This window comes from Vicugna pacos, unplaced genomic scaffold (assembly GCF_048564905.1).
Source record: "Vicugna pacos unplaced genomic scaffold, VicPac4 scaffold_20, whole genome shotgun sequence".
Classification (NCBI taxonomy): Eukaryota; Metazoa; Chordata; class Mammalia; order Artiodactyla; family Camelidae; genus Vicugna; species Vicugna pacos.
This window is the reverse complement of record NW_027328741.1, coordinates 81,257,850-81,285,222: the sequence shown is the minus strand read 5'-3', so window position 1 is coordinate 81,285,222 and position 27,373 is coordinate 81,257,850.

Sequence of the window (27,373 nt, the reverse complement as noted above, 5' to 3'; positions counted from 1 at the left end):
TACTGATCTTTTCAAATGGATGCCTGAGTGGAGGGGAGGGAAGGGCAAGTGTTTGCTAGCAAGGCCCAAACCTGGGAAAAGGCTTACCTGGGCTTGGTGAATTTTGGTCTGAATGGCTTGGGAAGGCCCCTTGGGACGTGTGGATTCTCACGACCTCTTCCAAGAACAGGAGCGTTTTGATCATCTCTGCCATCTCTTCCCTTGCAGACGTCAGGGACCTTGGACCCGTTCTTGAAGAAGAGAATTGAGGAACTTCCTCAAGTCCACGTTGGCACTCCGTATGTTTCTGCCAGTATCAGCGAGGTTCAATATGTCTCATGAATGTCTTTTGAGCCTGGTATCCTCTACAGCTGTCTCCACACCAGTGTTCTCCATTGTAGCAGAACATCTCTCATCCATGTGTTCGCATCTCTCCTCAATCCGTGCAGCCAGCTTTTCGGCCAGCTTCTCTTCGTGTCTCCCATAAATTCGACTTCGCCAGGGCTGGGCAAATCTGAAAGTACCTCGGAGCCACACCAGTAAGTTGATGACAGGCAGATCTTCCACTGTCTGCCCTTTCAGGTTCTGGAATCTGACCTGTGAACTCAGGTCTTTGGGCAGCAGCAGTATCTCGAACTTACACAGCTTCCCGGACCAAAGACCTTACCCAAGCTACACAGAGGGCGGCAGCCCCTCCATCACACTGATCCACCCACAGAACTCTGCCCGGTTACCTAGGATCCAACAGCCACAACAAGCCTCGCGGTACACACCAACATTCCACCTGGAATCCAACCGGTAACTGCCATCCCCAATGGATGCTGCATCTTGTCAATGTTGGGGAATGGCTGCATCTGACGAGAGGTTCCTAAGGTAAATGTGATTCTACCCACTAGCATCCCATGGGCCTTTCTTCTTCCCTCTTTCCTTTTGTTCAAATCTGTATGCACAGAACCACTGGAGGGAAGTGGGTCCCTTTTCAGTTGATGGTTTCACACGTCTTTAAACTTTCTAACAGTTCACAGTACACAGAGAGTCACTAAAGGAGACTTATGTTCCTATAATATCCGTACACCCGGAATACATATGCGTCGCCTAATTTCTGCTGAACCACCGCACTCTCAGATCATGGATCCATTTGTTTCATGGGGGCTGAAATTCCAAGAAATGAAACCAACCCCAATGTGCACTTTACTGTCTGTCTCTTTTACCCTTAGTACACTTTGGCAGAGCTACTTGCCTTTGTTATAGGCTTCTTTCATATCTTCCCAACGTAGCGTAGAATATGGCATTCCTTCATCCTGTTAGAAGACATACAATTTTACATCACGGACTAGGAATCCATTTGATTCCAAATCGGCACTTGGGTTAGGTCACGATATGCTCTTATGAATCAATATTTACGAATATGAATGCACGCCTCTGATTTCCGAATACAAGCGCGCTGAGTACATGCAAGCCGCGATACTAAGTCGATGGGTGCTGAATGACCCTTGACATCACCTTGGGTAATTTCTTTTGAATATTCATGGTTCCCTTGTTAAATTTCAGCCATCCGTACCCTTTTGGTGCTTGTTGGTTGGTTTGATTCTTTGTTGGTCTGCTTCTCGCTAGTTTTGCAAACACGTGAGGCTATGCATCTTTCCTTTCGCTTCAAACAGTGAGTCAAATAAGCTGATTCAGTTAAGAGAGTGCTTCCAATCACCTATGATTTCCTGCTTCCCTCTCCCATCTTTAGGGTTTTGATGACCACCTTGCCTTCTTCTTGTTTCTACTTTGCCACTCAGGCTCTTCTTGCATTTCCAATAATGGTTTCTTCTTTCCATTTCATCTTGCTGCTTTTCTATTCATGGTAGATTTCTCAACCATTCTTGTAGGATAAATTTTGAACTGCTGAATTCTTTTTAGATTTGCTGTTCTGTGGAATTCTCTAGTTCTGCCGTTATTAGAAATGGTGGTCATTTGGCAAAGGCTACCCTAGGTGGCAGCATTTGGCCATTCAGGTTATGGTCTGTGTCCTGGCACTCCTCCCTGTCCTGCAATATTGCTGCCGAGATATCAGCTGAAACCCCTCTGTAGGTTCCCATGTGACTATGTTGTTTCCTCCAGGTGCATTTTAAATCACTGGGATATTCGTGAACTTTGTTGATTTGAATCATACTGCTACTGGTAGGTCTATTGGGGTTCCAACTCCTTTGGATGCTGTGTAATTCCTGAATTCGCATAGATGATTCTATCTTGGCTTTCAGCATGTTTCAGTCTGATTTTTCTACAGATAAGTTTTCAGACATTTTTTGTTTCTTTATCTCTTGCTTTTCCATCTGGGACTCTTATGAATTCTAGTCTTTCATGCCCTGTCTTAACCCAGGATTCAACAGCAATGTTTTCATTGGTTTGCACTTGCTTTCCTATGTCCGCTTCTGACCGAGGGATTTCTGTTCCCCTGCCTTCACAGTCATTCACGCGTCCCTCTGCATTATCTAGTTTGCTAAGGACTGAATTTTAGCCCTGATATTATCACATCCATTGAGTTTTCTGATATTTTTTGGCTTGTCTTTAGACTTTCTCTTCCCCTTTTCTGGTACTCTGCCTTGTGTGATTCTGAGACACTGTTGTTCTTCAGTGTTTTCCTGACCTCCATTTTCAACACTTGGTCTGGATAGCGTTTTGCAGTCTAGTTGTTTGAAAGCTTAGATTTTGGGCCTTCAATACCTTTGGAACTGAATATGGTACTTCCTGTTTCTTTTACTTTACTTCTTCAACCCTACTGGTCAGGTAATATCAGGTATCTAGTGTAGACTTCTAGGGCTTTGTTAAGTGAATATTTTAGAATCTTGGCTCTACTCAATTCCATGGGATTTCTGTGAGGACAATTTCTCCTAGATATTGATGCCATATTCTGTTCCTGTGTGTGTTGTCTGGTATATCTTCAATTGCTAGTGTTGCATTTGTTGTGATGAACAAAACATACTATTTCCATTAGCATAACTTCATTTTGATTACGCGTATCTCACATTTCTGAAAGTGCGCAGGACACTTCCTCTTGTGGAAATGTGGCTTCTAAAGGTTCTCAGCTCCGCATTCTGCTCTATGTCATTTTGGAGTGTTTCCAAAACAGCAAACTGAGAGAGCGCTTGTGCTTTGTAGTGCCACGTGAATGTCCCAATGAAAGCAGTTCTTCCCAGAGCTTCTCTGTCTACTGAAACACCAGTGGAAGCACATCCATGGATGTCACACATCAGGGCCTGCTGGAATGATCCCGCAGACCTACCTTGGTGTCCTCGGTGCCGTACCGTGCCGGTGCCATCCAAAATGTAGCATCCGCTTTTGGGAGATAGTGCTGAAGGAAATGCTTCCTCTTCTCGCGCTGTGGACTTGGACCACACTTCCTTGTCCTCTCATCCCTGTGGCACGGGTGCATGAAGGCAACCACAGAGCTGTTGCACATCCTATGCCTCAAACCAAACCATAATCCCAGCCCAGGTTATGAATGTAGCAGATCCTAAGGCTTTTCATTCTGATTTCAAACCCAAGGCCCCCTGGATTCCTCAGACCAGATGTACGATAGCTCTGATTCTGCCCCACACGTGCTCTATTGGCAAAATACCCAATTGGTCCCTGGTCCTGCAGATGCACTGGGTGTGGCCATGGGACATATCGGTAATCCCAAACGCGCGGTCAGTGCGTTTGCTTTATCATTGGTACACAGTTCGGTTTGCTCTCTTGTTTCGACACACCACATCCCAAAACGCACTCCAGATCCCTGAGACTCAGCGTGTGCCATCATTCGTAGCCCTATCCCTCACTGTCCGTTGCCTCTGCTACCTCAAATTTGGCAGCTCGGTTCTTGGTCTCAGAATCAACTGTGGGGATATTTTGCGCTGTTTTCTTTGAGTTCTGTCAGCCAAGCATCTGCTGTGCACTCTTGTAAATCTCAGCACATCACCTTCAATCCCATGTCTCTTGTCCGCTTCAGAGTGTGCGTCCAAGTTAAACAGAGTTTCACCCTTGTTGCTCCATCACCAGGGGTCAGATCCTGCACTGGTTCCCATTCCCTGCTTTGCCTTCTCCTGCATCCAGGTGTCCTGAGGCCTCATCCTTTCTTTGGAAGTAACAGACCTCTCTTCGGCAAGTGTCCTGTGCCAAGGGCTGGGTGAGTGGATGTTTCCATTGCTCTGTACATGGGAGCGAGTGAGTGCAGGTTGCACTTCTTCTCTGCCAACTGGGCATCGATGAATCAACACTATCCAGATACATTTCACATAAATGTGATAATTGTTTAGCTCTTGGTTTCTATACAGCCGTGGTGGGAGGGATTGTCCGAAGACCCCTGTTTTCACATTGTGTTGATATCTCATTTGCAGTCTTTAAGAAGTTTAACAGAATTCATTTACATGTTTTGGGAGTTATACGAAAATGAAGTTATTTTTTGAAACACACTAAATCGACCTAGAAGCCAGACTTGTCAATTTTGGTAACATTTTGTCAGCTCTACGGAAATCCTAGACAGATAGAATGCAAAGTAGCAGTCCAAACTCTTAAAGGGTCATGTCAGCTCTTTACGGTTGAAGCCTCCGAAACCAACAGGAAGCATGAAATATCTATTGGAAACATGAAATAACTCCCAAACTTGGATACAATTGTGCATGTGGTGCCCTTTACTCCCAATGACACCTACTGGCCAATGTTGGCATTTCAAGGTATAACATCCCTCTCTAGGAAAATACAAGAGGATAGAAACCAAATATATATATTTAGGATTGATTCCAAAACACCTAGTGTCATTATAGCTAGGAGAACCCTGCTGCAGTTATGCTAGTCTATTGAGAACCAGGTGTTCTTCTATCAGTGATGAGAACGCTTTATCATCCGATCATGTTGGGTAAAGCCATTTAACTCAACCAAGTCTGCACCCCCAAGATATAGTGGCCCCGAGGGCTTGACTCAAGTGAAAAATGATCCACATAAACTGTGTCTTTAATGTCAGTGGCGACTTGTACAGTACAGTTCACTTTCTGACTTGTACTATTTACCTATACTGTCTTGAAAAACTGAGGCCTAATACAGATTCAAGTTCAGTCAAAAATTCCCCTCACTTACCACACTCCCTTCACCCCAGGGAAGACATAAACACCACATTTGCTGAATCTAGCGGAAGGCCATCGTTTCTTGGTGTGAGCTAAGTATTCAATTCCTATCTATTTCAGCCGAGACTATTTGACCTTTAAGGAGTTCACTGTTGTTCACAGAGTGTGAAGCTGGAGGAACTCTAATTCTAGGAGGGGCTTACTCTTCTCATAATGGCTTCATTGCAGCTCAGATGCTGATCCTTCCAAATGGATGCCTGAGTGGAAAGGAGGGAAGGGCAAGTGCTTGCTAACTAAGACCAAACCTGGGAAAAAGCTTACCTGGGCTTGGTGAATTTTGGTCTGAATTGCTTGGGAAGGCCCCTTGGGACGTGTGGATTCTCACGACCTCTTCCAAGAACAGGAGCGTTTTGATCATCTCTGCCTTCTCTTCTCTTGCAGATGTCAGGGACCTTGGACCCGTTCTTGGAGAAGAGAATTGAGGAACTTCCTCAAGTCCACATTGGCACTCCGTATGTTTCTGCCAGTATCAGCGAGTTTCAATATGTCTCATGAATGTCTTTTGAGCCTGGTATCCTCTACAGCTGTCTCCACGCCAGTATTCTCCATTGTAGCAGAACATCTCTCATCCATGTGTTCGCATCTCTCCTCAATCCGTGCAGCCAGCTTTTCGTCCAGCTTCTCTTCGTGTCTCCCATAAAGTCGACTTCGCCAGGGCTGGGCAAGTCTGAAAGTACCTCGGAGCCTCACCAGTAAGCTGATGACAGGCAGATCTTCCACTGTCTGCCCTTTCAGGTTCTGGAAACTGACCTGTGAACTCAGGTCTTTGGGCAGCAGCAGTATCTCGAACTTACACAGATTCCCGGACCAAAGACCTTACCCAAGCTACACAGAGGGCGGCAGCCCCTCCATCACACTGATCCACCCACAGAACTCTGCCCGGTTACCTAGGATCCAACAGCCACAACAAGCCTCGCGGTACACACCAACATTCCACCTGGAATCCAACCGGTAACTGCCATCCCCAATAGCTGCTGCATCTTGTCAGTGTTGGGGGAGGGGCTGCATCCGAAGAGAGATTCCTAAGGTAAATGTGATTCTACCCACTAGCGTCCCATGGGCCTTTCTTCTTCCCTCTTTCCTTTTGTTCACATCTGTATGCACAGAACCACTGGAGGGAAGTGGGTCCCTTTTCAGTTGATGGTTTCACACGTCTTTAAACTTTCTAACAGTTCACAACACAGAGACCCACTAAAGGAGACTTATATTCCTATAATATCCGTACACCCGGAATACATATGCGTCGCCTGATTTCTGCTGAACCACCGCACTCTCAGGACATGGATCCATTTGTTTCATGGGGGCTGAAATTCCAAGAAATGAAACCAAGCCCAATGTGTACTTTACTGTCTGTCTCTTTTACCCTTAGTACACTTTGTAAGAGCTACTTGCCTTTGTTATAGGCTTCTTTCATTTCTTCCCTACGTCGCGTAGAATATGGCATTCCTTCATCCTGTTAGAAGACATACAATTTTACATCACGGACTAGGAATCCATTTGATTCCAAATCGGCACTTGGGTTAGGTCACGATATGCTCTTATGAATCAATATTTACGAATATGAATGCACGCCTCTGATTTCCGAATACAAGCGCGCTGAGTACATACAAGCCGCGATACTAAGTCGATGGGTGCTGAATGACCCTTGACATCACCTTGGGTATTTTCTTTTGAATATTCATGTTTCCCTTGTTAAATTTCAGCCATCCGTACCCTTTTGGTGCTTGTTGGTTGGTTTGATTCTTTGTTGGTCTGCTTCTCGCTAGTTTTGCAAACACGTGATTCTATGCATCTTTCCTTTCGCTTCATACAGAGAGTCAAATAAGCTGATTCAGTTAAGAGAGTGCTTCCAATCACCTATGACTTCCTGCTTCCCTCTCCCGTCTTTAGGGTTTTGATGACCACCTTGCCTTCTTCTTGTTTCTACTTTGCCACTCAGGCTTTTCTTGCATTTCCAATAATGGTTTCTTCTTTCCATTTCATCTTGCTGCTTTTCTATTCAGGGTAGATTTCTCAACCATTCTTGTAGGATAAATTTTGAACTGCTGAATTCTTTTAAGATTTGCTGTTCTGTGGAATTCTCTAGTTCTGCCGTTATTAGAAATGGTGGTCATTTGGCAAAGGCTACCCTAGTTGGCAGCATTTGGCCATTCAGGTTATGGTCTGTGTCCTGGCACTCCTCCCTGTCCTGCAATATTGCTGCCGAGATATCAGCTGAAACCCCTCTGGAGGTTCCCTTGTGACTATGTTGTTTCCTCCAGGTGCATTTTAAATCACTGGGATATTCGTGAACTTTGTTGATTTGAATCATACTGCTACTGGTAGGTCTATTGGGGTTCCAACTCCTTTTAATGCTGTGTAATTCCTGAATTCGCATAGATGATTCTATCTTGGCTTTCAGCATGTTTCAGTCTGATTTTTCTACAGATAAGTTTTCAGACATTTTTTGTTTCTTTATCTCTTGCTTTTCCATCTGGGACTCTTATGAATTCTAGTCTTTCATGCCCTGTCTTAACCCAGGATTCAACAGCAATGTTTTCATTGGTTTGCACTTGCTTTCCTATGTCCGCTTCTGACCGAGGGATGTCTGTTCCCCTGCCTTCACAGTCATTCACGCGTCCCTCTGCATTATCTAGTCTGCTAAGGACTGAATTTTAGCCCTGATATTATCACATCCATTGAGTTTTCTGATATTTTTTGGCTTGTCTTTAGACTTTCTCTTCCCCTTTTCTGGTACTCTGCCTTGTGTGATTCTGAGACACTGTTGTTCTTCAGTGTTTTCCTGACCTCCATTTTCAACACTTGGTCTGGATAGCGTTTTGCAGTCTAGTTGTTTGAAAGCTTAGATTTTGGGCCTTCAATACCTTTGGAACTGAATATGGTACTTCCTGTTTCTTTTACTTTACTTCTTCAAACCTACTGGTCAGGTAATATCAGGTATCTAGTGTAGACTTCTAGGGCTTTGTTAAGTGAATATTTTAGAATCTTGGCTCTTCGCAATTCCATGGGATTTCTGTGAGGACAATTTCTCCTAGATATTGATGCCATATTCTGTTCCTGTGTGTGTTGTCTGGTATATCTCCAATTGCTGGTGTTGCATTTGTTGTGATGAACAAAACATACTATTTCCATTAGCATAACTTCATTTTGATTACGCGTATCTCACATTTCTGAAAGTGCGCAGGACACTTCCTCTTGTGGAAATGTGGCTTCTAAAGGTTCTCAGCTCTGCATTCTGCTCTATGTCATTTTGGAGTGTTTCCAAAACAGCAAACTGAGAGTGCGCTTGTGCTTTGTAGTGCCACGGGAATGTCCCAATGAAAGCAGTTCTTCCCAGAGCTTCTCTGTCTACTGAAACACCAGTGGAAGCACATCCATGGATGTCACACATCACGGCCTGCTGGAATGATCCCGCAGACCTACCTTGGTGTCCTCGGTGCCGTACCGTGCCGGTGCCATCCAAAATGTAGCATCCGCTTTTGGGAGATAGTGCTGAAGGAAATGCTTCCTCTTCACGCGCTGTTGACTTGGACCACACTTCCTTGTCCTCTCATCCCTGTGGCACGGGTGCATGAAGGCAACCACAGAGCTGTTGCACATCCTATGCCTCAAACCAAACCATAATCCCAGCCCAGGTTATGAATGTAGCAGATCCTAAGGCTTTTCATTCTGATTTCAAACCCAAGGCCCCCTGGATTCCTCAGACCAGATGTACGATAGCTCTGATTCTGCCCCACACGTGCTCTATTGGCAAAATGCCCAATTGGTCCCTGGTCCTGCAGATGCACTGGGTGTGGCCATGGGACATATCGGTAATCCCAAACGCGCGGTCAGTGTGTTTGCTTTATCATTGGTACACAGTTCGGTTTGCTCTCTTGTTTCGACACACCACATCCCAAAACGCACTCCAGATCCCTGAGACTCAGCGTGTGCCATCATTCGCAGCCCTATCCCTCACTGTCCGTTGCCTCTGCTACCTCAAATTTGGCAGCTCGGTTCTTGGTCTCAGAATCAACTGTGGGGATATTTTGCGCTGGTTTCTTTGAGTTCTGTCAGCCAAGCATCTGCTGTGCACTCTTGTAAATCTCAGCACATCACCTTCAATCCCATGTCTCTTGTCCGCTTCAGAGTGTGCGTCCAAGTTAAACAGAGTTTCACCCTTGTTGCTCCATCACCAGGGGTCAGATCCTACACTGGTTCCCATTCCCTGCTATGCCTTCTCCTGCATCCAGGTGTCCTGAGGCCTCATCCTGTCTTTGGAAGTAACAGACCTCTCTTCGGCAAGTGTCCTGTGCCAAGGGCTGGGTGAGTGGATGTTTCCATTGCTCTGTACATGGGAGCGAGTGAGTGCAGGTTGCACTTCTTCTCTGCCAACTGGGCATCGATGAATCAACACTATCCAGATACATTTCACAGAAATGTGATATTTGTTTAGCTCTTGGTTTCTATACAGCCGTGGTGGGAGGGATTGTCCGAAGACCCCTGTTTTCACATTGTGTTGATATCTCATTTGCAGTCTTTAAGAAGTTTAACAGAATTCATTTACATGTTTTGGGAGTTATACGAAAATGAAGTTATTTTTTGAAACACACTAAATCGACCTAGAAGCCAGACTTGTCAATTTTGGTAACATTTTGTCAGCTCTACGGAAATCCTAGACAGATAGAATGCAAAGTAGCAGTCCAAACTCTTAAAGGGTCATGTCAGCTCTTTACGGTTGAAGCCTCCGAAACCAACAGGAAGCATGAAATATCTATTGGAAACATGAAATAACTCCCAAACTTGGATACACTTGTGCATGTGGTGCCCTTTACTCCCAATGACACCTACTGGCCAATGTTGGCATTTCAAGGGATAACATCCCTCTCTAGGAAAATACAAGAGGAAAGAAACCAAATATATATATTTAGGATTGATTCCAAAAGCACCTAGTGTCATTATAGCTAGGAGAACCCTGCTGCAGTTATGCTAGTCTATTGAGAACCAGGTGTTCTTCTATCAGTGATGAGAACGCTTTATCATCCGATCATGTTGGGTAAAGCCATTTAACTCAACCAAGTCTGCACCCCCAAGATATAGTGGCCCCGAGGGCTTGACTCAAGTGAAAAACGATCCACATAAACTGTGTCTTTAATGTCAGTGGCGACTTTTACAGTACAGTTCACTTTCTGACTTGTACTATTTACCTATACTGTCTTGAAAAACTGAGGCCTAATACAGATTCAAGTTCAGTCAAAAATTCCCCTCACTTACCACACTCCCTTCACCCCAGGGAAGACATAAACACCACATTTGCTGAATCTAGCGGAAGGCCATCGTTTCTTGGTGTGAGCTAAGTATTCAATTCCTATCTATTTCAGCCGAGACTATTTGACCTTTAAGGAGTTCACTGTTGTTCACAGAGTGTGAAGCTGGAGGAACTCTAATTCTAGGAGGGGCTTACTCTTCTCATAATGGCTTCATTGCAGCTCAGATGCTGATCCTTCCAAATGGATGCCTGAGTGGAAAGGAGGGAAGGGCAAGTGCTTGCTAACTAAGACCAAACCTGGGAAAAAGCTTACCTGGGCTTGGTGAATTTTGGTCTGAATTGCTTGGGAAGGCCCCTTGGGACGTGTGGATTCTCACGACCTCTTCCAAGAACAGGAGCGTTTTGATCATCTCTGCCTTCTCTTCTCTTGCAGATGTCAGGGACCTTGGACCCGTTCTTGGAGAAGAGAATTGAGGAACTTCCTCAAGTCCACATTGGCACTCCGTATGTTTCTGCCAGTATCAGCGAGTTTCAATATGTCTCATGAATGTCTTTTGAGCCTGGTATCCTCTACAGCTGTCTCCACGCCAGTATTCTCCATTGTAGCAGAACATCTCTCATCCATGTGTTCGCATCTCTCCTCAATCCGTGCAGCCAGCTTTTCGTCCAGCTTCTCTTCGTGTCTCCCATAAAGTCGACTTCGCCAGGGCTGGGCAAGTCTGAAAGTACCTCGGAGCCTCACCAGTAAGCTGATGACAGGCAGATCTTCCACTGTCTGCCCTTTCAGGTTCTGGAAACTGACCTGTGAACTCAGGTCTTTGGGCAGCAGCAGTATCTCGAACTTACACAGATTCCCGGACCAAAGACCTTACCCAAGCTACACAGAGGGCGGCAGCCCCTCCATCACACTGATCCACCCACAGAACTCTGCCCGGTTACCTAGGATCCAACAGCCACAACAAGCCTCGCGGTACACACCAACATTCCACCTGGAATCCAACCGGTAACTGCCATCCCCAATAGCTGCTGCATCTTGTCAGTGTTGGGGGAGGGGCTGCATCCGAAGAGAGGTTCCTAAGGTAAATGTGATTCTACCCACTAGCGTCCCATGGGCCTTTCTTCTTCCCTCTTTCCTTTTGTTCACATCTGTATGCACAGAACCACTGGAGGGAAGTGGGTCCCTTTTCAGTTGATGGTTTCACACGTCTTTAAACTTTCTAACAGTTCACAACACAGAGACCCACTAAAGGAGACTTATGTTCCTATAATATCCGTACACCCGGAATACATATGCGTCGCCTGATTTCTGCTGAACCACCGCACTCTCAGGACATGGATCCATTTGTTTCATGGGGGCTGAAATTCCAAGAAATGAAACCAAGCCCAATGTGTACTTTACTGTCTGTCTCTTTTACCCTTAGTACACTTTGGAAGAGCTACTTGCCTTTGTTATAGGCTTCTTTCATTTCTTCCCTACGTAGCGTAGAATATGGCATTCCTTCATCCTGTTAGAAGACATACAATTTTACATCACGGACTAGGAATCCATTTGATTCCAAATCGGCACTTGGGTTAGGTCACGATATGCTCTTATGAATCAATATTTACGAATATGAATGCACGCCTCTGATTTCCGAATACAAGCGCGCTGAGTACATGCAAGCCGCGATACTAAGTCGATGGGTGCTGAATGACCCTTGACATCACCTTGGGTATTTTCTTTTCAATATTCATGGTTCCCTTGTTAAATTTCAGCCATCCGTACCCTTTTGGTGCTTGTTGGTTGGTTTGATTCTTTGTTGGTCTGCTTCTCGCTAGTTTTGCAAACACGTGAGTCTATGCATCTTTCCTTTCACTTCATACAGAGAGCCAAATAAGCTGATTCAGTTAAGAGAGTGCTTCCAATCACCTATGACTTCCTGCTTCCCTCTCCCGTCTTTAGGGTTTTGATGACCACCTTGCCTTCTTCTTGTTTCTACTTTGCCACTCAGGCTCTTCTTGCATTTCCAATAATGGTTTCTTCTTTCCATTTCATCTTGCTGCTTTTCTATTCATGGTAGATTTCTCAACCATTCTTGTAGGATAAATTTTGAACTGCTGAATTCTTTTAAGATTTGCTGTTCTGTGGAATTCTCTAGTTCTGCCGTTATTAGAAATGGTGGTCATTTGGCAAAGGCTACCCTAGTTGGCAGCATTTGGCCATTCAGGTTATGGTCTGTGTCCTGGCACTCCTCCCTGTCCTGCAATATTGCTGCCGAGATATCAGCTGAAACCCCTCTGGAGGTTCCCTTGTGACTATGTTGTTTCCTCCAGGTGCATTTTAAATCACTGGGATATTCGTGAACTTTGTTGATTTGAATCATACTGCTACTGGTAGGTCTATTGGGTTTCCAACTCCTTTGGATGCTGTGTAATTCCTGAATTCGCATAGATGATTCTATCTTGGTTTTCAGCATGTTTCAGTCTGATTTTTCTACAGATAAGTTTTCAGACAGTTTTTGTTTCTTTATCTCTTGCTTTTCCATCTGGGACTCTTATGAATTCTAGTCTTTCATGCTCTGTCTTAACCCAGGATTCAACAGCAATGTTTTCATTGGTTTGCACTTGCTTCCCTATGTCCGCTACTGACCGGGGGATTTCTGTTCCCCTTCCTTCACAGTCATTCACGCGTCCCTCTGCATTATCTAGTCTGCTAAGGACTGAATTTTAGCCCTGATATTATCACATCCATTGAGTTTTCTGATATTTTTTGGCTCGCCTTTAGACATTCTCTTCCCCTTTTCTGGTATTCTACCTTGTGTGATTCTGAGACACTGTTGTTCTTCAGTGTTTTCCTGACCTCCATTTTCAACACTTGGTCTGGATAGCGTTTTGCAGTCTAGTTGTTTGAAAGCATATACTTTGGGCCTTCAATACCTTTGGAACTGAAAATGGTACTTCCTGTTTCTTTTACTTTACTTCTTCAACCCTACTGGTCAGGTAATATCAGGTATCTAGTGTAGACTTCTAGGGCTTTGTTAAGTGAAAATTTTAGAATCTTGGCTCTACGCAATTCCATGGGATTTCTGTGAGGACAATTTCTCCTAGATATTGATGCCATATTCTGTTTCTGTGTGTGTTGTCTGGTATATCTCCAATTGCTGGTGTTGCATTTGTTGTGATGAACAAAACATACTATTTCCATTAGCATAACTTCATTTTGATTACGCGTATCTCACATTTCTGAAAGTGCGCAGGACACTTCCTCTTGTGGAAATGTGGCTTCTAAAGGTTCTCAGCTCCGCATTCTGCTCTATGTCATTTTGGAGTGTTTCCAAAACAGCAAACTGAGAGTGCGCTTGTGCTTTGTAGTGCCACGGGAATGTCCCAATGAAAGCAGTTCTTCCCAGAGCTTCTCTGTCTACTGAAACACCAGTGGAAGCACATCCATGGATGTCACACATCAGGGCCTGCTGGAATGATCCCGCAGACCTACCTTGGTGTCCTCGGTGCCGTACCGTGCCGGTGCCATCCAAAATGTAGCATCCGCTTTTGGGAGATAGTGCTGAAGGAAATGCTTCCTCTTCACGCGCTGTTGACTTGGACCACACTTCCTTGTCCTCTCATCCCTGTGGCACGGGTGCATGAAGGCAACCACAGAGCTGTTGCACATCCTATGCCTCAAACCAAACCATAATCCCAGCCCAGGTTATGAATGTAGCAGATCCTAAGGCTTTTCATTCTGATTTCAAACCCAAGGCCCCCTGGATTCCTCAGACCAGATGTACGATAGCTCTGATTCTGCCCCACACGTGCTCTATTGGCAAAATGCCCAATTGGTCCCTGGTCCTGCAGATGCACTGGGTGTGGCCATGGGACATATCGGTAATCCCAAACGCGCGGTCAGTGTGTTTGCTTTATCATTGGTACACAGTTCGGTTTGCTCTCTTGTTTCGACACACCACATCCCAAAACGCACTCCAGATCCCTGAGACTCAGCGTGTGCCATCATTCGTAGCCCTATCCCTCACTGTCCGTTGCCTCTGCTACCTCAAATTTTGCAGCTCGGTTCTTGGTCTCAGAATCAACTGTGGGGATATTTTGCGCTGGTTTCTTTGAGTTCTATCAGCCAAGCATCTGCTGTGCACTCTTGTAAATCTCAGCACATCACCTTCAATCCCATGTCTCTTGTCCGCTTCAGAGTGTGCGTCCAAGTTAAACAGAGTTTCACCCTTGTTGCTCCATCACCAGGGGTCAGATCCTGCACTGGTTCCCATTCCCTGCTTTGCCTTCTCCTGCATCCAGGTGTCCTGAGGCCTCACCCTGTCTTTGGAAGTAACAGACCTCTCTTCGGCAAGTGTCCTGTGCCAAGGGCTGGGTGAGTGGATGTTTCCATTGCTCTGTACATGGGAGCGAGTGAGTGCAGGTTGCACTTCTTCTCTGCCAACTGGGCATCGATGAATCAACACTATCCAGATACATTTCACAGAAATGTGATATTTGTTTAGCTCTTGGTTTCTATACAGCCGTGGTGGGAGGGATTGTCCGAAGACCCCTGTTTTCACATTGTGTTGATATCTCATTTGCAGTCTTTAAGAAGTTTAACAGAATTCATTTACATGTTTTGGGAGTTATACGAAAATGAAGTTATTTTTTGAAACACACTAAATCGACCTAGAAGCCAGACTTGTCAATTTTGGTAACATTTTGTCAGCTCTACGGAAATACTAGACAGATAGAATGCAAAGTAGCAGTCCAAACTCTTAAAGGGTCATGTCAGCTCTTTACGGTTGAAGCCTCCGAAACCAACAGGAACCATGAAATAACTATTGGAAACATGAAATAACTCCCAAACATGGATACACTTGTACATGTGGTGCCATTTACTCCCAATGACACCTACTGGCCAATGTTGGCATTTCAAGGGGTAACATCCCTCTCTAGGAAAATACAAGAGGATAGAAACCAAATATATATATTTAGGATTGATTCCAAAAGCACCTAGTGTCATTATAGCTAGGAGAACCCTGCTGCAGTTATGCTAGTCTATTGAGAACCAGGTGTTCTTCTATCAGTGATGAGAACGCTTAATCATCCTTTCTTGTTGGGTAAAGCCATTTAACGCAACCAAGTCTGCACCCCCATGATATAGTGGCCCTGGGGGCTTGACTCAAGTGAAAGACGATCCACATAAACTGTGTCTTTAATGTCATTGGCGACTTTTACAGTACAGTTCACTTTCTGACTTGTACTATTTACCTATACTATCTTGAAAAACTGAAGCCTAGTACAGATTCAAGTTCAGTCAAAGATTCCCCTCACTTACCACACTCCCTTCTCCCCAGGGAAGACATAAACACCACATTTGCTGAATGTAGCAGAAGGCCATCGTTTCTAGGTGTGAGCTAAGTATTCAATTCCTATCTATTTCAGACGAGACTATTTAACCTTTATGGAGTTCACTGTTGTTCACAGAGTGTGAAGATGGAGGAACTCTGATTCTAGGAGGGGCTTGCTCTTCTCCTAATGGCTTCATTGCAGCTCAGGTTCTGATCTTTCCAAATGGATGCCTGAGTGGAAGGGAGGGAAGGGCAAGTGCTTGATAACTAAGTCTAAACCTGGGAAAAGGCTTACATGGGCTTGGTGAATTTTGGTCTGAATGGCTTGGGAAGGCCCCTTGGGACGTGTGGATTCTCAAGACCTCTTCCAAGAACAGGAGCGTTTTGATCATCTCTGCCATTTCTTCTCTTGCAGACGTCAGGGACCTTGGACCCGTTCTTAGAGAAGAGAATTGAGAAACATCCTTAAGTCTACATTGGCACTACGTATGTTTCTGCCAGTATCAGCGAGGTTCAATATGTCTCATGAATGTCTTTTGAGCCTGGTATCCTCTACAGCTGTCTCCACGCCAGTATTCTCCATTGTAGCAGAACATCTCTCATCCATGTGTTCGCATCTCTCCTCAATCCATGCAGCCAGCTTTTCGTCCAGCTTCTCTTCGTGTCTCCCATAAAGTCGACTTCGCCAGGGCTGGGCAAGTCTGAAAGTACCTCGGAGCCTCACCAGTAAGCTGATGACAGGCAGATCTTCCACTGTCTGCCCTTTCAGGTTCTGGAAACTGACCTGTGACCTCAGGTCTTTGGGCAGCAGCAGTATCTCGAACTTACACAGCTTCCCGGACCAAACACATAAGCCAAGCTCCACAGAAGGCGGCAGCCCCTCCATCACACTGATCCACCCACAGAACTCTGCCCGGTTACCTAGGATCCAACAGCCACAACAAGCCTCGAGGTACACACCAACATTCCACCTGGAATTCAACCGGTAACTGCCATCCCCAATGGATGCTGCATCTTGTCAGTGTTGGGGGAGGGTCTGCATCCGAAGAGAGGTTCCTAAGGTAAATGTGATTCTACCCACTAGCGTCCCATGGGCCTTTCTTCTTCCCTCTTTCCTTTTGTTCACATCTGTATGCACAGAACCACTGGAGGGAAGTGGGTCCCTTTTCAGTTGATGGTTTCACAGGTCTTTAAACTTTCTAACAGTTCACAGTACACAGAGACCCACTAAAGGAGACTTATGTTCCTATAATATCCGTACACCCGGAATACATATGCGTCGCCTGATTTCTGCTGAACCACCGCACTCTCAGGACATGGATCCATTTGTTTCATGGGGGCTGAAATTCCAAGAAATGAAACCAACCCCAATGTGCACTTTACTGTCTGTCTCTTTTGCCCTTAGTACCCTTTGGCAGAGCTACTTGCCTTTGTTATAGTCTTCTTTCATTTCTTCCCTACGTAGCGTAGAATATGGCATTCCTTCATCCTGTTAGAAGACATACAATTTTACATCACGGACTAGGAATCCATTTGATTCCAAATCGGCACTTGGGTTAAGTCACGATATGCTCTTATGAGTCAATATTTACGAATATGAATGCACGCCTCTGATTTCCGAATACAAGCGCGCTGAGTACATGCAAGCCGCGATACTAAGTCGATGGGTGCTGAATGACCCTTGATATCAACTTGGGTATTTTCTTTTGAATATTCATGGTTCCCTTATTAAATTTCAGCCATCAGTACCCTTTTGGTGCTTGTTGGTTGGTTTGATTCTTTGTTGGTCTGCTTCTCGCTAGTTTTGCAAACACGTGAGTCTATGCATCTTTACTTTTGCTTCAAACAGAGAGTCAAATAAGCTGATTCAGTTAAGAGAGTGCTTCCAATCACCTAGGATTTCCTGCTTCCCTCTCCCATCTTTAGGGTTTTGATGACCACCTTGCCTTCTTCTTGTTTCTACTTTGCCACTCATGCTCTTCTTGCATTTCCAATAATGGTTTCTTCTTTCCATTTCATCTCGCTGCTTTTGTATTCAGGGGAGTTTTCTCAAGCTTTCTTTTAGAAGAAGATTTCAAATGCTGAATTCTTTTAAGATTTGCCGGTCTGTGGAATTCTCTAGCTATGCCGTTATTAGAAATGGTGGTCTTGTGGCATAGGCTACCCTAGGTTGCAGCATTTGGCCATTCAGGATATGGTCTGTGTCCTGGCACTCCTCCCTGTCCTGCAATATTGCTGCCGAGATATCAGCTGAAACCCCTCTGGAGGTTCCCTTGTGACTATGTTGTTTCCTCCAGGTGCATTTTAAATCACTGGGATATTCGTGAACTTTGTTGAGTTGAATCATACAGCTGCTGGTAGTCTATTGGGGTTCCATCTCCTTTGGATGCTGTGTAATTCCTGAATTCGCATAGATGATTCTTTCTTGGCTTTCAGCAAGTTTCAGGCTGAGTTTTCTACAGATAAATTTTCAGACATTTTTTGTTTCTTTATCTCTTGCTTTTCCATCTGGGACTCTTATTATTTCTAGTCTTTCATGCCCTTTCTTAACCCAGGATTCAACAGCAATGTTTTCATTGGTTTGCACTTGATTTCCTATGTTAGCTTCTGACCGAGGGATTTCTGTTCCCCTGTCTTCACAGTCATTCACGCGTCCCTCTGCATTATCTAGTCTGCTAAGGACTGAATTTTAGCCCTGATATTATCACATCCATTGAGTTTTCTGATATTTTTCGGCTCGTTTTAGACTTTCTCTTCCCCTTTTCTGGTATACTGCCTTGTGTGATTCTGAGACACTGTTGTTCTTCAGTGATTTCCTAACCTTCATTTTCAACACTTGGTCTGGATAGCGTTTTGCAGTGTAGTTGTTTGAAAGCTTTTACTTTGGGCCTTCAATATCTTTGGAACTGAATATGGTACTTCCTGTTTCTTTTACTTTACTTCTTCACCTCTACTGGCCAGGTAATATCAGGTATCTAGTGTAGAATTCTAGGGCTTTGTTAAGTGAAAATTTTAGACTCTTGGCTCTACGCAATTCCATGGGATTTCTGTGAGGACAATTTCTCCTAGACATTGATGCCATATTCTGTACCTGTGTGTGTTGTCTGGTATATCTCCAATTGCTGGTGTTGCATTTGTTGTGATGAACCACCCATACTATTTCAATTAGCATAACTTCATTTAGATTACGCTTATCTCACATTTCTGAAAGTGCGCAGGACACTTCCTCTTGTGGAAATGAGGCTTCTAAAGGTTCTCAGCTCTGCATTCTGCTCTATGTCATTCTGGAGTGTTTCCAAAACAGCAAACTGAGAGTGCGCTTGTGCTTTGTAGTTCCACGGGCATGTCCCAATAAAAGCAGTTCTTCCCAGAGCTTCTATGTCTACTGAAACACCAGTGGAAGCACATCCATGGATGTCACATATCAGGGCCTGCAGGAATGATCCTGCAGACCTACCTAGGTGTCCTCGGTGCCGTACCGTGCCGGTGCCATCCAAAATGTAGCATCCGCTTTTGGGAGATTGTGCTGAAGGAAATGCTTACTCTTCTCACGCTGTGGACTTGGACCACTCTTCCTTGTCCTCTCATCCTAGTGGCACGGGTGCACGAAGGCACCCACAGAGCTTTTGCGCATCCTGTTCCTCAAACCAAACCATAATCCCAGCCCAGGTTATGAATGTAGCAGATCCTAAGGCTTTTCATTCTGATTTCAAACCCAAGGCCCCCTGGATACCTCAGACCAGATGCACGATAGCTCTGATTCTGCCCCACACGTGCACTATTGTCAAAATGCCCAATTGGTCCCTGGTCCTGCAGATGCACTGGGTGTGGCCATGGGACTTATCGGTAATCTTAAACGCGCGGCCAGTGTGGTTGCTTTATCATTGGTACACAGTTCGGTTTGCTCTCTTGATTCGACCCACCACATCCCACAACGCACTCCAGATCCCTGAGACTCAGCGTGTGCCATCATCCGTAGCCCTATCCCTCACTGTCCGTTGCCTCTGCTACCTCAAATTTGGCAGCTCGTATCTTGGTCTCAGAATCAACTGTGGGGATATTTTGCGCTGGTTTCTTTGAGTTCTATCAGCCAAGCATCTGCTGTGCACTCTTGTAAATCTCAGCACATCACCTTCAGTCCCATGTCTCCTGTGCGTTTGAGAGTGTGCGTCCAAGTTAAACAGAGTTTCACCCTTGTTGCTCCATCACCAGGGGTCAGACCCTGCACTGGTTTCCATTCCCTGCTTTGCCTTCTCCTGCTTCCAGGTGTCCTGAGGCCTCATCCTGTCTTTGGAAGTAACAGACCTCCCTTTGGCAAGTGTCCTGTGCCAAGGGCTGGGTGAGTGGATGTTTCCATTGCTCTGTTCATGGGAGCGAGTGAGTGCAGGTTGCACTTCTTCTCTGCCAACTGGGCATCGATGAATCAACACTATCCAGATACATTTCACAGAAATGTGATATTTGCTTAGCTCTTTGTTTCTATACAGCCGTGGTGGGAGGGATTGTCCGAAGACCACTGTTTTGACATTGTGTTGATATCTCATTTGCAGTCTTTAAGAAGTTTAACAGAATTCATTTACATGTTTTGGGAGTTATACGAAAATGAAGTTATTTTTTGAAACACACTAAATCGACCTAGAAGCCACACTTGTCAATTTTGGTAACATTTTGTCAGCTCTACGGAAAACCTAGACACATAGATTCAAACAAGCAGTCCAAACTGTTAAAGGGGTCATGTCAGCTCTTTACGGTTGAAGCCTCCGAAACCAACAGGAATCATGAAATAACTATTGGAAACATGAAATAACCCCCAACCTTGGATAAACTTGTGCATGTGGTGCCCTTTACTCCCAATGACACCTACTGGCCAATGTTGGCATTTCAAGGTGTCACATCCCTCTCTAGGAAAATACAAGAGGAAAGAAACCAAATATATACATTTAGGTTTGAATCCAAAAGCACCTAGAGGCATTATAGCTAGGAGAACCCTGCTGCATTTATGCTAGTCTATTGAGAACCAGGTGTTCTTCTATCAGTGATGAGAACGCTTAATCATCCGATCATGTTGGGTAAAGCCATTTAACGCAACCAAGTCTGCACCCCCATGATATAGTGCCCCCGGGGGCTTGACTCAAGTGAAAGACGATCCACATAAGCTGTGTCTTTAATGTCATTGGCGACTTTTACAGTACAGTTCACTTTCTGACTTGTACTATTTACCTATACTGTCTTGAAAAACTGAGGCCTAATACAGATTCAAGTTCAGTCAAAAATTCCCCTCACTTACCACACTCCCTTCTCCCCAGGGAAGACATAAACACCACATTTGCTGAATCTAGCGGAAGGCCATCGTTTCTAGGTTTGAGCTAAGTATTCAATTCCTATCTATTTCAGCCGAGACTATTTGACCTTTAAGGAGTTCACTGTTGTTCACAGAGTGTGAAACTGGAGGAACTGTGATTCCAGGAGGTTCTTGCTCTTCTCGTAATGGCTTCATTGCAGCTCAGGTACTGATCCTTCCAAATGGATGCCTGAGTGGAAGGGAGGGAAGGGCAACTGCTTGCTAGCTAGTCCCAAACCTGGGAAAAGGCTTACCTGGGCTTGGTGAATTATGGTCTGAATGGCTTGGGAAGGCCCCTTGGGACGTGTGGATTCTCACGACCTCTTCCAAGAACAGGAGCGTTTTGATCATCTCTGCCATCTCTTCTCTTGCAGACGTCAGGGACCTTGGACCCGTTCTTGGAGAAGAGAATTGAGAAACTTCCCCAAGTCCACATTGGCACTACGTATGTTTATGCCAGTATCAGCGAGGTTCAATATGTCTCATGAATGTCTTTTGAGCCTGGTATCCTCTACAGCTGTCTCCACGCCAGTATTCTCCATTGTAGCAGAACATCTCTCATCCATGTGTTCGCATCTCTCCTCAATCCGTGCAGCCAGCTTTTCGTCCAGCTTCTCTTCGTGTCTCCCATAAAGTCGACTTCGCCAGGGCTGGGCAAGTCTGAAAGTACCTCGGAGCCTCACCAGTAAGCTGATGACAGGCAGATCTTCCACTGTCTGCCCTTTCAGGTTCTGGAAACTGACCTGGGAACTCAGGTCTTTGGGCAGCAGCAGTATCTCGAACTTACACAGATCCCGGACCAATCACCTAAGCCAAGCTCCACAGGGGGCGGCAGCCCCTCCATCACACTTATCCACCCACAGAACTCTGCCCGGTTACCTAGGATCCAACAGCCACAACAAGCCTCGCGGTACACACCAACATTCCACCTGGAATCCAACCGGTAACTGCCATCCCCAATGGCTGCTGCATCTTGTCAGTGTTGGGGAATGGCTGCATCTGACGAGAGGTTCCTAAGGTAAATGTGATTCTACCCACTAGCGTCCCATGGGCCTTTCTTCTTCCCTCTTTACTTTTGTTCACATCCGTATGCACAGAACCACTGGAGGGAAGTGGGTCCCTTTTCAGTTGATGGTTTCACAGGTCTTTAAACTTTCTAACAGTTCACAGTACACAGAGACCCACTAAAGGAGACTTATGTTCCTATAATATCCGTACACCCGGAATACATATGCGTCGCCTGATTTCTGCTGAACCACCGCACTCTCAGATCATGGATCCATTTGTTTCATGGGGGCTGAAATTCCAAGAAATGAAACCAAGCCCAATGTGCACTTTATTGTCTGTCTCTTTTACCCTTAGTACACTTTGGCAGAGCTACTTGCCTTTGTTATAGGCTTCTTTCATATCTTCCCTACGTAGCGTAAAATATGGCATTCCTTCATCCTGTTAGAAGACATACAATTTTACATCACGGACTAGGAATCCATTTGATTCCAAATCGGCACTTGGGTTAGGTCACGATATGCTCTTATGAATCAATATTTACGAATATGAATGCACGCCTCTGATTTCCGAATACAAGCGCGCTGAGTACATGCAAGCCGCGATACTAAGTCGATGGGTGCTGAATGACCCTTGACATCACCTTGGGTAATTTCTTTTGAATATTCATGGTTCCCTTGTTAAATTTCAGTCATCCGTACCCTTTTGGTGCTTGTTGGTTGGTTTGATTCTTTGTTGGTCTGCTTCTCGCTAGTTTTGCAAACACGTGAGGCTATGCATCTTTCCTTTCGCTTCAAACAGAGAGTCAAATAAGCTGATTCAGTTAAGAGAGTGCTTCCAATCACCTATGATTTCCTGCTTCCCTCTCCCATCTTTAGGGTTTTGATGACCACCTTGCCTTCTTCTTGTTTCTACTTTGACACTCAGGCTCTTCTTGCATTTCCAATAATGGTTTCTTCTTTCCATTTCATCTTGCTGCTTTTCTATTCAGGGTAGATTTCTCAACCATTCTTGTAGGATAAATTTTGAACTGCTGAATTCTTTTTAGATTTGCTGTTCTGTGGAATTCTCTAGTTCTGCCGTTATTAGAAATGGTGGTCATTTGGCAAAGGCTACCCTAGGTGGCAGCATTTGGCCATTCAGGTTATGGTCTGTATCCTGGCACTCCTCCCTGTCCTGCAATATTGCTGCCGAGATATCAGCTGAAACCCCTCTGGAGGTTCCCTTGTGACTATGTTGTTTCCTCCAGGTGCATTTTAAATCACTGGGATATTCGTGAACTTTGTTGATTTGAATCATACTGCTACTGGTAGGTCTATTGGGTTTCCAACTCCTTTGGATGCTGTGTAATTCCTGAATTCGCATAGATGATTCTATCTTGGCTTTCAGCATGTTTCAGTCTGATTTTTCTACAGATAAGTTTTCAGACATTTTTTGTTTCTTTATCTCTTGCTTTTCCATCTGGGACTCTTATGAATTCTAGTCTTTCATGCCCTGTCTTAACCCAGGATTCAACAGCAATGTTTTCATTGGTTTGCACTTGCTTTCCTATGTCCGCTTCTGACCGAGGGATTTCTGTTCCCCTGCCTTCACAGTCATTCACGCGTCCCTCTGCATTATCTAGTCTGCTAAGGACTGAATTTTAGCCCTGATATTATCACATCCATTGAGTTTTCTGATATTTTTCGGCTCGTTTTAGACTTTCTCTTCCCCTTTTCTGGTATACTGCCTTGTGTGATTCTGAGACACTGTTGTTCTTCAGTGATTTCCTGACCTTCATTTTCAACACTTGGTCTGGATAGCGTTTTGCAGTGTAGTTGTTTGAAAGCTTATACATTGGGCCTTCAATATCTTTGGAACTGAATATGGTACTTCCTGTTTCTTTTACTTTACTTCTTCACCTCTACTGGCCAGGTAATATCAGGTATCTAGTGTAGACTTCTAGGGCTTTGTTAAGTGAAAATTTTAGACTCTTGGCTCTACGCAATTCCATGGGTTTTCTGTGAGGAAAATTTCTCCTAGACATTGATGCCATATTCTGTACCTGTGTGTGTTGTCTGGTATATCTCCAATTCCTGGTGTTGCATTTGTTGTGATGAACAACCCATACTATTTCAATTAGCATAACTTCATTTAGATTACGCTTATCTCACATTTCTGAAAGTGCGCAGGACACTTCCTCTTGTGGAAATGAGGCTTCTAAAGGTTCTCAGCTCTGCATTCTGCTCTATGTCATTCTGGAGTGTTTCCAAAACAGCAAACTGAGAGTGCGCTTGTGCTTTGTAGTTCCACGGGCAAGTCCCAATGAAAGCAGTTCTTCCCAGAGCTTCTCTGTCTACTGAAACACCAGTGGAAGCACATCCATGGATGTCAAATATCAGGGCCTGCAGGAATGATCCTGCAGACCTACCTAGGTGTCCTCGGTGCCGTACCGTGCCGGTGCCATCCAAAATGTAGCATCCGCTTTTGGGAGATTGTGCTGAAAGAAATTCTTACTCTTCTCACGCTGTGGACTTGGACCACTCTTCCTTGTCCTCTCATCCTAGTGGCACGGGAGCACGAAGGCCACCACAGAGCTGTTGCGCATCCTGTTCCTCAAACCAAACCATAATCCCAGCCCAGGTTATGAATGTAGCAGATCCTAAGGCTTTTCATTCTTATTTCAAACCCAAGGCCCCCTGGATACCTCAGACCAGATGCACGATAGCTCTGATTCTGCCCCACACGTGCACTATTGTCAAAATGCCCAATTGGTCCCTGGTCCTGCAGATGCACTGGGTGTGGCCATGGGACATATCGGTAATCTTAAACGCGCGGCCAGTGTGGTTGCTTTATCATTGGTACACAGTTCGGTTTGCTCTCTTGATTCGACCCACCACATCCCACAACGCACTCCAGATCCCTGAGACTCAGCGTGTGCCATCATCCGTAGCCCTATCCCTCACTGTCCGTTGCCTCTGCTACCTCAAATTTGGCAGCTCGGATCTTGGTCTCAGAATCAACTGTGGGGATATTTTGCGCTGGTTTCTTTGAGTTCTATCAGCCAAGCATCTGCTGTGCACTCTTGTAAATCTCAGCACATCACCTTCAGTCCCATGTCTCCTGTGCGTTTGAGAGTGTGCGTCCAATTTAAACAGAGTTTCACCCTTGTTGCTTCATCACCAGGGGTCAGACCCTGCACTGGTTTCCATTCCCTGCTTTGCCTTCTCCTGCTTCCAGGTGTCCTGAGGCCTCATCCTGTCTTTGGAAGTAACAGACCTCCCTTTGGCAAGTGTCCTGTGCCAAGGGCTGGGTGAGTGGATGTTTCCATTGCTCTGTTCTTGGGAGCGAGTGAGTGCAGGTTGCACTTCTTCTCTGCCAACTGGGCATCGATGAATCAACACTATCCAGATACATTTCACAGAAATGTGATATTTGCTTAGCTCTTTGTTTCTATACAGCCGTGGTGGGAGGGATTGTCCGAAGACAACTGTTTTGACATTGTGTTGATATCTCATTTGCAGTCTTTAAGAAGTTTAACAGAATTCATTTACATGTTTTGGGAGTTATACGAAAATGAAGTTATTTTTTGAAACACACTAAATCGACCTAGAAGCCAGACTTGTCAATTTTGGTAACATTTTGTCAGCTCTACGGAAAACCTAGACAGATAGATTCAAACTAGCAGTCCAAACTGTTAAAGGGGTCATGTCAGCTCTTTACGGTTGAAGCCTCCGAAACCAACAGGAATCATGAAATAAATATTGGAAACATGAAATAACCCCCAACCTTGGATACACTTGTGCATGTGGTGCCCTTTACTCCCAATGACACCTACTGGCCAATGTTGGCATTTCAAGGTGTCACATCCCTCTCTAGGAAAATACAAGAGGAAAGAAACCAAATATATACATTTAGGTTTGAATCCAAAAGCACCTAGAGGCATTATAGCTAGGAGAACCCTGCTGCAGTTATGCTAGTCTATTGAGAACCAGGTGTTCTTCTATCAGTGATGAGAACGCTTAATCATCCGATCATGTTGGGTAAAGCCATTTAACGCAACCAAGTCTGCACCCCCATGATATAGTGCCCCCGGGGGCTTGACTCAAGTGAAAGACGATCCACATAAGCTGTGTCTTTAATGTCATTGGCGACTTTTACAGTACAGTTCACTTTCTGACTTGTACTATTTACTTATACTGTCTTGAAAAACTGAGGCCTAATACAGATTCAAGTTCAGTCAAAAATTCCCCAGGGAAGACATAAACACCACATTTGCTGAATCTAGCGGAAGGCCATCGTTTCTAGGTTTGAGCTAAGTATTCAATTCCTATCTATTTCAGCCGAGACTATTTGACCTTTAAGGAGTTCACTGTTGTTCACAGAGTGTGAAGCTGGAGGAACTGTGATTCCAGGAGGTTCTTGCTCTTCTCGTAATGGCTTCATTGCAGCTCAGGTACTGATCCTTCCAAATGGATGCCTGAGTGGAAGGGAGGGAAGGGCAACTGCTTGCTAGCTAGTCCCAAACCTGGGAAAAGGCTTACCTGGGCTTGGTGAATTATGGTCTGAATGGCTTGGGAAGGCCCCTTGGGACGTGTGGATTCTCACGACCTCTTCCAAGAACAGGAGCGTTTTGATCATCTCTGCCATCTCTTCTCTTGCAGACGTCAGGGACCTTGGACCCGTTCTTGGAGAAGAGAATTGAGAAACTTCCCCAAGTCCACATTGGCACTACGTATGTTTATGCCAGTATCAGCGAGGTTCAATATGTCTCATGAATGTCTTTTGAGCCTGGTATCCTCTACAGCTGTCTCCACGCCAGTATTCTCCATTGTAGCAGAACATCTCTCATCCATGTGTTCGCATCTCTCCTCAATCCGTGCAGCCAGCTTTTCGTCCAGCTTCTCTTCGTGTCTCCCATAAAGTCGACTTCGCCAGGGCTGGGCAAGTCTGAAAGTACCTCGGAGCCTCACCAGTAAGCTGATGACAGGCAGATCTTCCACTGTCTGCCCTTTCAGGTTCTGGAAACTGACCTGTGAACTCAGGTTTTTGGGCAGCAGCAGTATCTCGAACTTACACAGATCCCGGAACAAACACCTAAGCCAAGCTCCACAGGGGGCAGCAGCCCCTCCATCACACTGATCCACCCACAGAACTCTGCCCGGTTACCTAGGATCCAACAGCCACAACAAGCCTCGCGGTACACACCAACATTCCACCTGGAATCCAACCGGTAACTGCCATCCCCAATGGATGCTGCATCTTGTCAGTGTTGGGGAATGGCTGCATCTGACGAGAGGTTCCTAAGGTAAATGTGATTCTACCCACTAGCGTCCCATGGGCCTTTCTTCTTCCC